Source organism: Mustela nivalis (assembly GCF_964662115.1).
Source record: "Mustela nivalis genome assembly, chromosome: 1".
NCBI lineage: Eukaryota > Metazoa > Chordata > Mammalia > Carnivora > Mustelidae > Mustela > Mustela nivalis.
In genome coordinates, this window is record NC_139020.1 from 204265598 (window position 1) to 204278078 (window position 12481).

The 12481-nt window shown below is 46.5% G+C and overlaps 1 protein-coding gene and 1 long non-coding RNA gene across 6 annotated transcripts in view; one reads left to right on the plus strand and one right to left on the minus strand.

Moving 5' to 3' along the window:
* Window positions 1–6607: 6607 nt before the first annotated feature.
* Window positions 6608–9574, minus strand: LOC309853384. Its single transcript, XR_014305638.1, has 2 exons — window positions 9291–9574; window positions 6608–7493 (listed from the first exon to the last, which is right to left on the minus strand). It is a non-coding gene; the product is annotated as an uncharacterized lncRNA (long non-coding RNA).
* A 146-nt stretch (window positions 9575–9720) lies between these two features.
* Window positions 9721–12481, plus strand: part of BRD4 (bromodomain containing 4) — a gene marked incomplete at its 3' end in the record, with an annotated part of 96234 nt that continues 93473 nt past the window's right edge. For 2 of the 5 annotated variants that reach the window (XM_082708081.1, XM_082708083.1), the window contains exon 1: window positions 10264–10344. Of the gene's footprint in view, window positions 9876–10263; window positions 10345–12481 lie in introns of those variants that run through there. The other 3 variants (XM_082708080.1, XM_082708082.1, XM_082708085.1) reach the window with 3 other exon arrangements.

Genomic DNA, 12481 nt, shown 5'->3' on the forward strand with positions numbered 1-12481 from the left:
GAACCCCAAAATCATGACCTGAGCCGAAGGCAGCGGCTTAACCTACTGAGCCACCCAGGCGCCCTAACTTCTACCTTTTTATTTATTTTTTATTTTTTTAAAGATTTTATTTATTTATTTGACAGAGAGAAATTACAAGTACACTGAGAGGCAGGCAGAGAGAGAGAGAAGGAAGCAGGCTCCCTGCTGAGCAGAGAGCCCGATGCGGGACTGGATCCCAGGACCCTGAGATCATGACCTGAGCCGAAGGCAGCGGCCTAACCCACTGAGCCACCCAGGTGCCCCACTTCTACCTTTTTAAAGAAGATTTTATTTATTTGACAGAGAGAGAGACCTACAGAGGGAAAGGGAGAAGCAGACTCCCCACTGAGCAAGAAGCCCAACGTGGGACGCGATCTGAGGACCCTGGGATTGTTTTTCATTAATTTCAACTAATTAACTTAAAAAAAAGTTTTGAAATATCCTTTTTAAAAAGATTTTATTTATTTGACACACAGAGAAAGATCGTGAGAGATAGAGCACAAGCAGGGGAAGTGGCAGGCAGGCAGAGGGAGAGGGAGAAGCAGGCTCCCCACTGAGCAAGGAGCCCAATGTGGGACTAAATCCCAGGACCCTGAGATCATGACCTGAGCTGGAGGGAGATGCTTAACCCACTGAGTCACCCAGATGCCCCTATAGACGTTCTTCTTATATTAGATTCCAAGTGCCTGCTTCATCAACCCTTTTTTTTTTTTTTTAAGATTAAAGGAACAAAAAAGATGCAGGCTTTCAGTCTTGACATGTACTTACACTGATGAGAGCAGGCTATTCATACAAAGCTTTAAAAACAGACCTACTCATGGAGTCCCTGCTAAAATAAGTTTTATCTGGCATCCCTCCCCACAATAGCCTGTTTTCAACAATGGTGAGAATCGGTCAAGACAAGAAGCATTCCTTACTCGGCAAATGCCAAAGAGAATGTTTTTAGCAGCTGGAGCAGGTTCACTTGGCTCACTGCCACTCGTTCTGATGCCACGATTCCACAGGGCCTTGAACTCATGGGATGTCAGGGGCTCATGACCAGAATTTTATCGGAATCACGAGCCTTCTGTGTGAGTCTTAAACGAGAAGGTATCTTACAATGCGGCTCATTTCCTGGCCAGACATTCAGAAGTCTGTACATTGCAGGGCATCTGGGTGGTTCAGTTGTTAAGCATCTACCTTTGGCTCGGGTCATGGTCCCAGGGCTCTGGGATCAAGCCCTACATTGGGCTCCCTGCTCAGCGGAGAGACTGCTTCTCCTTTTCCCACTTCCCCTGCTTGTGTTCCCTCTCTTATTGTCTCTCTCTGTGTCAAATAAATAAATAGAATCTTAAAAAAAAAAAAAAGAAATTTGTACATTGTGACTGTATCATTTGCGTTTTCTATTTACTTTTCTTGCTCAGGCAGTTTTCTTTACATATGGCATTCTTTCTTTCTTTCTTTTTTTTTTTTTTTTAAAGAGAAGCACTGTCTTTTTTTTTTTTTTTTAAAGATTTTATTTATTTATTTGAGAGAGAGAGACAGTGAGAGAGAGCATGAGCAAGGAGAAGGTCAGAGGGAGAAGCAGACTCCCCATGGAGCTGGGAGCCTGATGTGGGATTTGATCCTGCGATTCCGGGATCATGACCTGAGCCGAAGGCAGTCGTCCAACCAACTGAGCCACCCAGGCATCCCTATGGCATTCTTTCTTAAAAAATGGAAACACAGGGGCACCTGGGTGGCTCAGTCGGTTGAGTGTCTGACACTTGGTTTCAGCTCAGGTCATGATCTCAGGGTTGTGGGAAGGAGTCTTGTGTGGGGTCCGTGCTCAGTGCAGTCTGCTTCAGATTCTCTCTCTCCCTCTACCTTTTCCCTTACTAGTGCACATGCACGCTTCCTTTCTCCAAAATAAAATAAAATAAAAATTGAAACACAAAATATGCATAAAGCATAGGTATAGTGAAATTACAAAGCTAATGCAGTCAAGAAGTGGAACACTGTTCATTCACGTAAGATGAAAAAGCTCTAGAGACCTGCTCTACAACATTGTACTTATAGTTCTCTATACTATACACTCAAAAAAAAACTAAGAAGGTATAGATCTCACACTTTTTTTTAAGCGCATTAAAATATTGGCTATGCCCACCCATCCCCTCATCCCTTCCTGGTCACCCTCCCAGACAACCACTGGTGACTGCTTTTCTTTATAGTTTTATTTCCCTAAAAGCTTCAGTCTATTTTCCTGTTTTAAAATTCAACATAGTGGGACACCTGGGTGGCTTGATTGGTTAAGCCTCTGTCTTTGGCTGAGGTCATGATCCCTGGGTCCTGGGATCCAGCCCTAAATCGGGCTCCCTGCTCAGTGGAAAGCCTGCTTGTGTTCTCTCTCTCGCTGAGTCTCTCTGTCAAATAAATAAATAAAAAACCTTAAAAAATAAAAAATAAAAATCAACATAGGAATGGAATCATCACATAGGCACATGGGCCTTGCTTCTAGACCAAATGATAAACAATATATGAGTGCTCCTACTACCATTCATTGACCGCCAGATTCCTTCTTCTTGAGTTTCATTCCTTGTGCAACATCTGCATTTTCTTTCCACGTTCAAACTTTTTTTTTTAAATCACTTCCTTTCTTTTTTTAATTGCAATTATATGACTCTCCATACTAGGTCTTCCAGTATCTCATTATTTTGAGTGTGACAGTGAATGATGTTTGTCAAACACTTCAAAACTAAGCAAAACCATGACAAAATACAAAATAACGAAGTAGCAGAGACTAAAAATTACCCTTCGGGCTATCATGCACCTGTTTGTGGCTGACAGAATGCAGTGTTCTACTCTGAAGCTTACTTTTGTTCCTAGCTAATTTATGAGTTAAAAACTGGCAAGCATTAAAGGTGCATACATGTCATTCATTACACATTTGTCGTAATACATAGAATAGGGGTGCCTGGATATGGTTAAGTGTCTGCCTTCGGCTCGGGTCATGATCTCAGAGTCCTGGGATTGAGCCCCACCGTTGGCTCCCTGCTCTGAGGAGTCTGTTTCTGTTTCTCTCTCAGCCCACCCACTTGTGCTTGCTCTTTCTCTCTCAAATTAATAAAATGTTTTTATTTATTTTTATTATTATTTTTTAAGATTTTATTTATTTATTTGAAAGAGAGAGACAGTGAGAGAGAACATGAGCGAGGAGAAGGTCAGAGGGAGAAGCAGACTCCCTGTGGAGCTGGGACCCTGATGCAGGACTCGATCCCGGGACTCCGGGATCATGACCTGAGCCGAAGGCAGTCGTCCAACCAACTGAGCCACCCAGGCGTCCCAATAAAATCTTTTTAAAAACAGCAACAAGGGGCACCTGGGTGGCTCAATGGGTTGAAGTCTGCCTTCAGCTCAGGTCTTGATCCCAGGGTCCTGGGATCCAGCCCCACATTGGGCTCTTTGCTCAGCAGGGAGCCTGCTTCCCCCTCCCCCCCTTTCTGCCTGCCTCTCTGCCTACTTGTGATCTCTGTCAAATAAATAAATAAAATCTTTAAAAAACAAAACAAAACAAAAAAACCCAGCAACAACTCCTAGAACATAAAATACAAAGAGTGACTCCTACTATAAACTATGGACTTCAGATAATAATCACTATCCATATTGGGTCATCAACTCTAACAAATGTACCACACTGTGCATAATAATAATGGGGGAAGTGGAGAGGGGAAGTAAGGGGGTATATGGGAACTCTGTACTTTCCACTCAATTTTAACGTAAATCTAAAACAGCTAAAAACAAATGAATTAGCAAAAAAACGCAAGTAGAATAGCTTCTGTAGAATGGTAAAGAAATTTCCATTTTCTAGGCTTCAGGGAGCTGCTTCTAGGGAGCAGCAAACTACCGTCTTTGGGATAAATCTGGACTGCTGTCTATATGTACAGTCTTCCAGCAAAGAATGATCTATATGGCCTATAGGATTATACAGTTATATATAATATATACATAATAATTTATATAAATATATACAAATAAAATCTTTAAAAAAGAAAAAAATCAAAAGAATATTTTGTGATTCCTGAAGTTGGTATGAAATTCTAATTTTAGTACACAACATTTTATTGGGACATAGCCACACCCATTCACTTACATATTAATTATGGCTGCTTTTTTGTACCACAATGGCAGAGCTACAAAGACTGGAAATGTTATAGATTGTATGACACACAAAATATTGATGCTTTTTTGGGGAGCCTGGGTGGCTCAGTGGGTTAGTGTTTTCTTAAAAGCAAGGATAAGGGGTGCTTGGGTGCCTTTGGCTCGGGTCATGATCCCAGGGTCCTGGGATGGAGCCCCGCATCGGGCTCTCTGCTCTGCGGGGAGCCTGCTTCCTCCTCTCTCTCTCTACCTGCCTCTCTGCCTACTTGTGATCTTTGTCTGTCAAATAAATAAATAAAATCTTAAAAAAAAAATTGATACTTTTTTTTCAAATATTGAAAAAAACTGTCAATTCTGGAGCTAGCGTAAAGAAGCAGACAGGCTTCATGGAGTCTGGAGATTTGTAAATGTATAATGTGTAAATGTGTAAATGTGTGATCTTGGGTGAATCACTCACTATTTCTAAGCCCTAATTCCAGTATGTAACTCCATGGTCAAGTTCTTACTCGAAAGTGGATATGGATTCAGGCCATAACAAATCAAACATCTCCAGGATGCTTGGGTGGCTCAGTCAGGTTAAGTGTCTGCCTTTGGCTCCGGTTGTGATCCCAGGGTCCTGGGATGGAGTCTCACACTGGGTTCCCTGCTCAGCAGGGAGTCCGCTTTTCCCTCTGCCTTTTGCTTCCCCTGCTTGTGCTTTCCTTCTCTCTGACAAATAGATAAATAAAATCTTAAAAGAACAACAAACAAATCAATCACCTCCAACTCTTCCAAAACTGGTTTATAAATTTACCCTTGTTTTTTTAAATTATTTTTTTATTTTTAAAGATTTTATTTATTTGACAGAAAGAGATCACAAGTAGGCAGAGAAGCAGGCAGAGAAAGAAGGAAGCAGGCTCCCTGCTGAGCAGAGAGCCTGAGGCGGGGCTCCATCCCAGGACCCTGGGATCATGACCTGAGCTGAATGAAGGCAGAGGCTTTAACCCACTGAGCCACCCAAGCACCCCTTATCCTTGCTTTTAAGAAAACACTAATATATTTTTTAAGATTTAAAAAAAATTTTAAGTGATTTCTACACCCAATGTAGGCTTGAACCCACAACCCTGAAATCAAGAGTTGCATGTTCCACCAACTGAGCCATCAGAGTAATCCCAGATCTTTTTTTTTTTTTTTAAAGATTTTATTTATTTATTTGACAGAGAGAAATTACAAGTACACTGAGAGGCAGGCAGAGAGAGAGAGAAGGAAGCAGGCTCCCTGCTGAGCAGAGAGCCCGATGCAGGACTCGATCCCAGGACCCTGAGATCATGACCTGAGCCGAAGGCAGCGGCTTAACCCACTGAGCCACCCAGGCGCCCAATCCCAGATCTTTTTAATCTGGGAAAATGCTGGCAAGTATGAAAGGAAAACGGTAAATATATAGGATGTTTATTGTAATGCTAGTATGATGGAAAAACTAGAACTGAATTAAAGTTTCAAAATGGTGGAACAATTAAATAAGTTATGATCTATCCCTTCCAGATAACATACCATATGTCATTTTGGAGTTATCTCCCAATTAGTCAGAACTCATGTGGAATGGCTTTTAAGATACAGTAAATGAAAAAAGCATGCTACAAATTAACAAGTAGAAAGGCTCCCTTTTGTTTTAGAACAATACAACTATTTCTTTTCTTTTTTTTTTTTTTTTTTTAAAGATTTTATTTATTTATTTGACAGAGAGAAATCACAAGTAGTCGGAGAGGCAGGCAGAGAGAGAGAGAGGGAAGCAGGCTCCCCGCTGAGCAGAGAGCCCGATGCGGGACTCGATCCCAGGACCCTGAGATCATGACCTGAGCTGAAGGCAGCGGCTTAACCCACTGAGCCACCCAGGCGCCCCAATACAACTATTTCTATGGATACATATTGATGCATAGAAAAGTCTAGACAGGGTATAAATTTGTGGAACTACTATATTGTACACCTGAAACTAATGTAACGTTATGTGTCAACTATACTTTAAGAACAAGAAAAAAAGACCAAGGAACTCCTGGCTGGCTCAGTGGTACAGCATACAATTCTTGATCTTGTGGTTGTGAGTTCCAGCCCTATGTTGGGCATATAGCTTACTTAAAAGAATAAATAACACGCTGTCACAAATTTTAAAAGTCTAGACCAGTATTGCTCAATAGAAATATGCTGCGAGCTGTATATGTAATTTTATCTTATCTAGTAGCCCACATTAAAAGAGTAAAAACAGGAACACCTGGGTGGCTGGGCTGGTCGGTGGCTCATCTGCCTTCAGGTCAGGTCATGATCCTAGGGACCTAGGATGCAGTCCTGCATTGGGTTTCTTGCTCAAGCAGGGAGGCTGCTTCTCCCTCTGCCTGCCACTCCCCCTGCTGGTGCTCTTTCTCTCTTTCTTTCTCTGACAAATAAATAGATAAAATCTTAAATAAATAAATAAAAGAGTAAAAACAAACAGGGAAAATTAAATTTAATAACTATTTTATTTAATCCAATATACAAAACATTATTCCAACATATAATCAATACAAAAAGTAAGATATTTTACGTGTTTTTTTTCTACCAAATCTTTGAAATGTAATGTGTATTTTACACTTACAGCACATCTCAATTTGGGTCATCTACATTTCAAGTACTTAATAGCCATGTGTGGTCCTATCAGAAAGCACAGGTCTAAAACACATAGAAGAGATAAGAGTGGTTACTCTGGTGAGGGAGGGGAAGAGATAAGAGGGTACTTTATTTTTTTCTCTAGATTCTTTCTCATTGTTCAGTTAAAATGGTTTCATGTATTATTTTATTTAAAATGAATAATGCATATTTAAAACCAATCAGAATTATAGTATGTACTTCATGTCTCATTCCTTAATATTTTTATTAATCTCTTCTGGTTTTCAGTATTGCAAACACAGTAATAACAAGAGAAAAGGAGCTTATTATGGGAACCATTAAAAAGCAACACTTTTTATGAAACTGATTCAACCAGATAAACATTTTCTGAGTTTAAGCTATAAGGAGTTAGGGTCTGCACTATGGAAGACAAGAAGAATGGGATGTTGGAAACAGCTTTTGGAACTGCCTCTACAGTTTGCATATTCTATTCAGGCTGGAAATGACTTCTAGCAACAGCCCAAAGTCCTCCAGTTTGGTTCAGTAGAACAAGCTAAATGTTACAGTTTTGTTTAAATGAAGTGCGACTCAAGTAAAGTGTAAGGTTCTATTACCTGACTTGCAAACTGGCAGCTTCAAATTACTTCCAAAAACATGATCAGCAACAACAATAAATTAAGTAGATAATACAAGAAGACAACCATGGAAAGGACAGCTTCAAATGGATACATTCTGGTTTCCTTAAAAAGAAAAAAAAAAGTTGTTACTCCACATTCACATAGCCCTGGGTACTTTCCTATTCTTTTCCCACTTCTGATCCTCTTCCACAAACTGCTGAACATGCAAAACAAGGAGCCAGAAGATAGTCACAAAATTTCAGTATTCTTTAATATATGATTAAAGGAAGTTGACTAATAACCTGGTTACAATCACTTCTTTTATTTCTTGCACTTATTTGTTATCTCATGGTTTGCTAAAATAACTGATAAATTTAAGTCTTTGCTTTCCTTAAGACTGATCACCCTTGAAGCCTGAGCAAACAGCATGACATAGACATCACTGTTTGACTGTTATGCTAGTGTACTGATATATTTTGGAAGAAGGGGCTATCAGAGAATTTAAAAAAAAAATTTTTTTTTTAAAGATTTTATTCGGGACGCCTGGGTGGCTCAGTTGGTTAAGCAGCTGCCTTCGGCTCAGGTCATGATCCCAGTGTCCTGGGATCGAGTCCCACATCGGGCTCCTTGCTCCGCAGGGAGCCTGCTTCTCTCTCTGACTCTGCCTTCCACTCTGTCTGACTGTGCACGCTCTCTCTCTGTCAAATAAATAAATAAAATCTTAAAAAAAAAAAAAGATTTTATTCATTTATTTGACAGACATAGAACACAAGTAGGCAGAGAGGCAGACAGAGAGAGAGAGAGAGAGAGAGAAACAGGTTCTGCACTGAGCAGAGAGCCCGATGCGGGGCTCCATCCCATGACCTGAGCCAAAGGCAGAGGCTTTAACCCACTGAGCCACCCAGGCGCCCCAATTACCTAGACCTTTTACAGGAACGGCATCTGCGATTTCTAAAAGATGGAACTAAAAGTACTAAAGGTGGGGCACCTGGGTGGCTCAGTTGGTTAAGCATGGGACTTCTGATTTCTGCTCAGGTCATGATCTCAGGGTTGTGAGATGGAGCCCTAAATGGGGCTCTGGGCTCGGTGGGGCGTCTGCTTGGGATTCTCTCTCTCTCTCTCCCTCTGCCCCCTCCCCTGCTAATGCTCTGTCTCAAAAAAAGAAAATCTTTTAAAAATAAAAGTGTTATGGGCGCCTGGGTGGCTCAGTGGGTTGGGCTGCTGCCTTAGGCTCAGGTCATGATCTCAGGGTCCTGGGATCGAGTCCCGCATCGGGCTCTCTGCTCAGCGGGGAGCCTGCTTCCTCCTCTCTCTCTCTGCCTGCCTCTCTGCCTACTTGTGATCTCTCTCTGTCAAATAAATAAATAAAACCTTAAAAAAAATAAAAATAAAAATGCTAAAAGAGTGAAGAGCAAACGGGAAGGAAGTTTTTGCTTTCCCATTTGAGTAATTTAACAGAATCATCATTATTTTTTATTTTAATGTTTTTAAGTAAGCTCTCCGTTCAACGTGGGGCTCGAACTCACGACCTCGCGATCAAGACTAGTCGGGACTGCCCATTGAGCCAGCCAGGAGCAACCAGAATCTTCATTTTAAAATCCAAGCGACCTAAGCCTTAACCCCTTCGTTCTGTGGAGCTGACTTGTCTGGGAGGCTCGAGGCTGAGCAACGGCCGGGGCACAGCTGGAGGGACGGCGACGCGGCCCGGCCCAGCACCTCCAGCCCGCGCACCCCGCAGCGGCTGGCCGGGACCGACGCCGCGGCGGCCCTGCGCACAGTTGCCTTCGCCCTCCCACTGCGCCCGGCGCCCCGTCGCCAACTCGCGGGCCGAAGCGACCCAGCCTCCCTCCAACACCCTTCCGCCCTGGCCCAGGGGCCCCTCCTCGGCCTCTGCCGGCAGCCTCTGGGGTCTCTCCTCACCTTCCTCCCTGTCGCTGAGGGTCTCATCTTCTTACAATTTTGGACATCTCCCTTCTCAGTCCCAAGCCTTCAGTCTGTTAGATCTCCCCGCCGCCCCCCCGTTCTCTCCTCGGGTCCGCAGCGTCACGTCCCTCCGTCTGCGGGGGTGTCTTCCCTGGGTCCGCCTGATCCCGCGCCCTCCAGCCGAGGGGTTCCCCCAACCCCGCGCGCCCGCCTCCCCCACTCACCTAGCGCCTGCTAGCTCTCCCGAGCTTGCCGGCGCCGGGCGCGGTCGCGGGACGCGCACGCCGGGTGGCGGCGCGGGGCCGCGCGCGCAGCGTACGTGGTGACGTCAGTGCGCTGGCGGCGGCGGCGGCGGCGGCGGCAGCGGCAGGGCTGTTTGTTCTGCTCTCCCGCAGCCGAGGAGCCGAAGCGGTGGCTGCGGCGGCGGCGGCTGCCGGCAGTGCCCGCAGGCGAGCGGGGCCTGTGAGCGCGGCGGAGCGGCGGGCGTGGCGGGCGGGCCCCGGCTCCGCGCAGGCAGCCCGAAGAGGAGGGGGCGGCGGCGGCGGGCGGCCGGCGGGGGCGGCGTGCGGCCTAGCGTCTCAGGTGAGGACCGGTGCCCTTCGGGGTGGCGGGCGGCGCGGGGCGGCCGGCGGGGACCCGCGGCGCGGCCCGCGTAACCTGCATTGCGTAATGGGGCCGGTGCGCCAGCACCTACGCCATCGGCGCGGCGCGGGGGCGGGGAGGCCGGGGCGACGCGGGCTGGGGCCTGCGGGCCTCCCGCGTCCGCGCGCGGTGCCGCTTGCGCCGGGCCCGGGCGGCCTGCGCCGTTGGCGTCGGAGTGGCTGAGCAGCTCGCGGCTCCTCGGCCGTTGGCGCCGCCGGCCTCCGGCTTGGGCCGGCCGGCGGGGCAGGGGCGCGGGCGGGGGGCGCGGGCGCCGCGGCGGGGCGGGTGGCCGGGGGCGGGCGGGGGGCGGGCCGAGGCGCCCGGCACTTCCTGCCGCCGCCATTTTGTCAAGTGAGGAGGAGGAGGAGGAGGAAGCGGCCGCCGCGGGGCCGCGGCGCGCCCGGCCCCGGTAAGTCCGGGCCCGGCGTGGTGGCCACGGGCGCCGCTGTCCCCGACCGCGGTCCCCGAGGCGGCCTTGGCCCCGGCGCTCACGTGGGCCGGCCTCAGCGCGCGCTCTCTCGGCGCCTGGGTCCTCCTATCCGGACTGGGGCAGCGCGCCCCCGCCCCCATTTCCTCGGCTTCCCGGCTGTGTCGGTATCTCTGCGGAGAAGGGACCTGGTCCCCAGGTGGAGGGAGGAGGCTGCTGCTGCACGCCTGCCGGAAGACACCCTCGTGGGTGGGAGCGGTGCTGTGTCGGGCGAACCTGACCCCCTTTACCCACCCACTCCCAGTCCGGCAGCCCTGCGCTGGACGCTTTGTTTTGCTCGGTCGGTGCTCGCTGGCGTCCTTGCTACGGCCTCGTCTGTTTGCGGTGTTGTGCGGGGTGGTGGTTTGGGGTGGGGATGAGGGGGAGTTGTGATTCAGCGAAATAAAATGACACTCCCCCCGCCCCTACGGAAGCAGCACAACTTTACCCGACTGAGCTGCCCCCAAGGCCTGCGGTGGCCTTGGATGAAAATGGGAAATCCCACTTTGGTGTGGTGGACAGTGTAAATACTTATATTCAGGTCTGTGGATGAGTCATGTGCTTTTTGCTCAGTGGCTGACCTCCCATTTACTTAAGACCACGCATTGTTTTTGAAATGTTATTTTTATTTGTTTACTCATTTAATGTTTTCAGCAACCTGGTGCGGTTTATGGTATTGGTCTTTGGGTTCATTTTTATGTGTTGGATGCAAGAAGTGACCTCTTCGAGCCTGTTTCGTGAGAATTGAAGTGTCTTTGCTGCCCTTTGAGAGGGCTCTATCTGTCCCTGTTTACAAAAACGAAGTCCCAGTGTAGCTCTAAGCCAGTGGCTCTTTGGCGCTCTAATAAGGGGAGATTTTTATGAATGGGGCCGTCAAGTTCCTTAAGTTGTTAGTCCTTAGAATTTGTAGTCTGGAAGCGGTAAAGAAAGCTATACTCAACAGGATTTATGAATGTGTTTTCAATTCCAACTAGGTTTTGGATGGTAAAATCTGTTTTATGACCTTGCCAGTAATTTAATAAAACATTCTTTTTGGTTTAATTTGGATGGGGATTATCTTTTCTTCAAGGTGGTATAGGTAACCAAGCCCTTCTCCCCCAGAACTTCATTCTGGGGAGGATAAACCTCTCAGATGGTTTCCAGTGACTAACTCTAGAAGGAAAAGCATGATTTGTTTAAAAAACAAAACAAAAGGGGCGCCTGGGTGGCTCAGTGGGTTGGAGCCTCTGCCTTCGGCTGGGGTCGTGATCCCAGGGTCCTGGGATCGAGCCCCCTCATCCGGCTCTCTGCTTGTCGGGGAGCCTGCTTCCCCCCACCCCACCCCCGCCTGCCTCTCTGCCTACTTGTGATCTCTGTCAAATAAATAAATAAAATCTTTAAAAAAAAAAAAGGTATTGTTTCCTAGTTATCCACCGTACCCCTTTCATTAGTAGAGAGCATAATATCTAAGGGCTCAAGCTGTGGAGTAAATCTAATAAGATCACTTTAGTTGGTTGTAATTGGAAGGAGATTAGCCCACCTGTGTATATCTAGCTAGAGTTCGGCCTCAGCCAATTTGCTGAAGATAAAGAGCTCTGCCTGCAGATTAAAGTTGGAACTTGAAAGTGGCTACATTTTTTTTTAAAGATTTTATTTGTTTATTTGACAGAGAGAAATCACAAGTAGACGGAGAGGCAGGCAGAGAGAGAGAGAGGGAAGCAGGCTCCCTGCTGAGCAGAGAGCCCGATGCGGGACTCGATCCCAGGACCCTGAGATCATGACCTGAGCCTAAGGCAGCAGCCCAACCCACTGAGCCACCCAGGCGAAAGTGGCTACATTTTCAAGATAGTTTGTTCCAGGGTGCCCATCTGACAAGCTTCCTACTTTAGGATGGTGATGAGAAAAAAAAAGTCTGTCCACTTTGTAAAATTTCGACTAAATTATTGAATTGTTTAAAGGAATTTAGACTTTGTTTCCAAAAGTTACCCTTTTGAGCAAGTTGTGATCTTTGTACTAAATTGCACTTTTGTTTTTGGAGGTTGGGAGGGTGCGATATTTTTCTGTTACACAATTCAGGTTATTGAATGACCTGAGATTTATA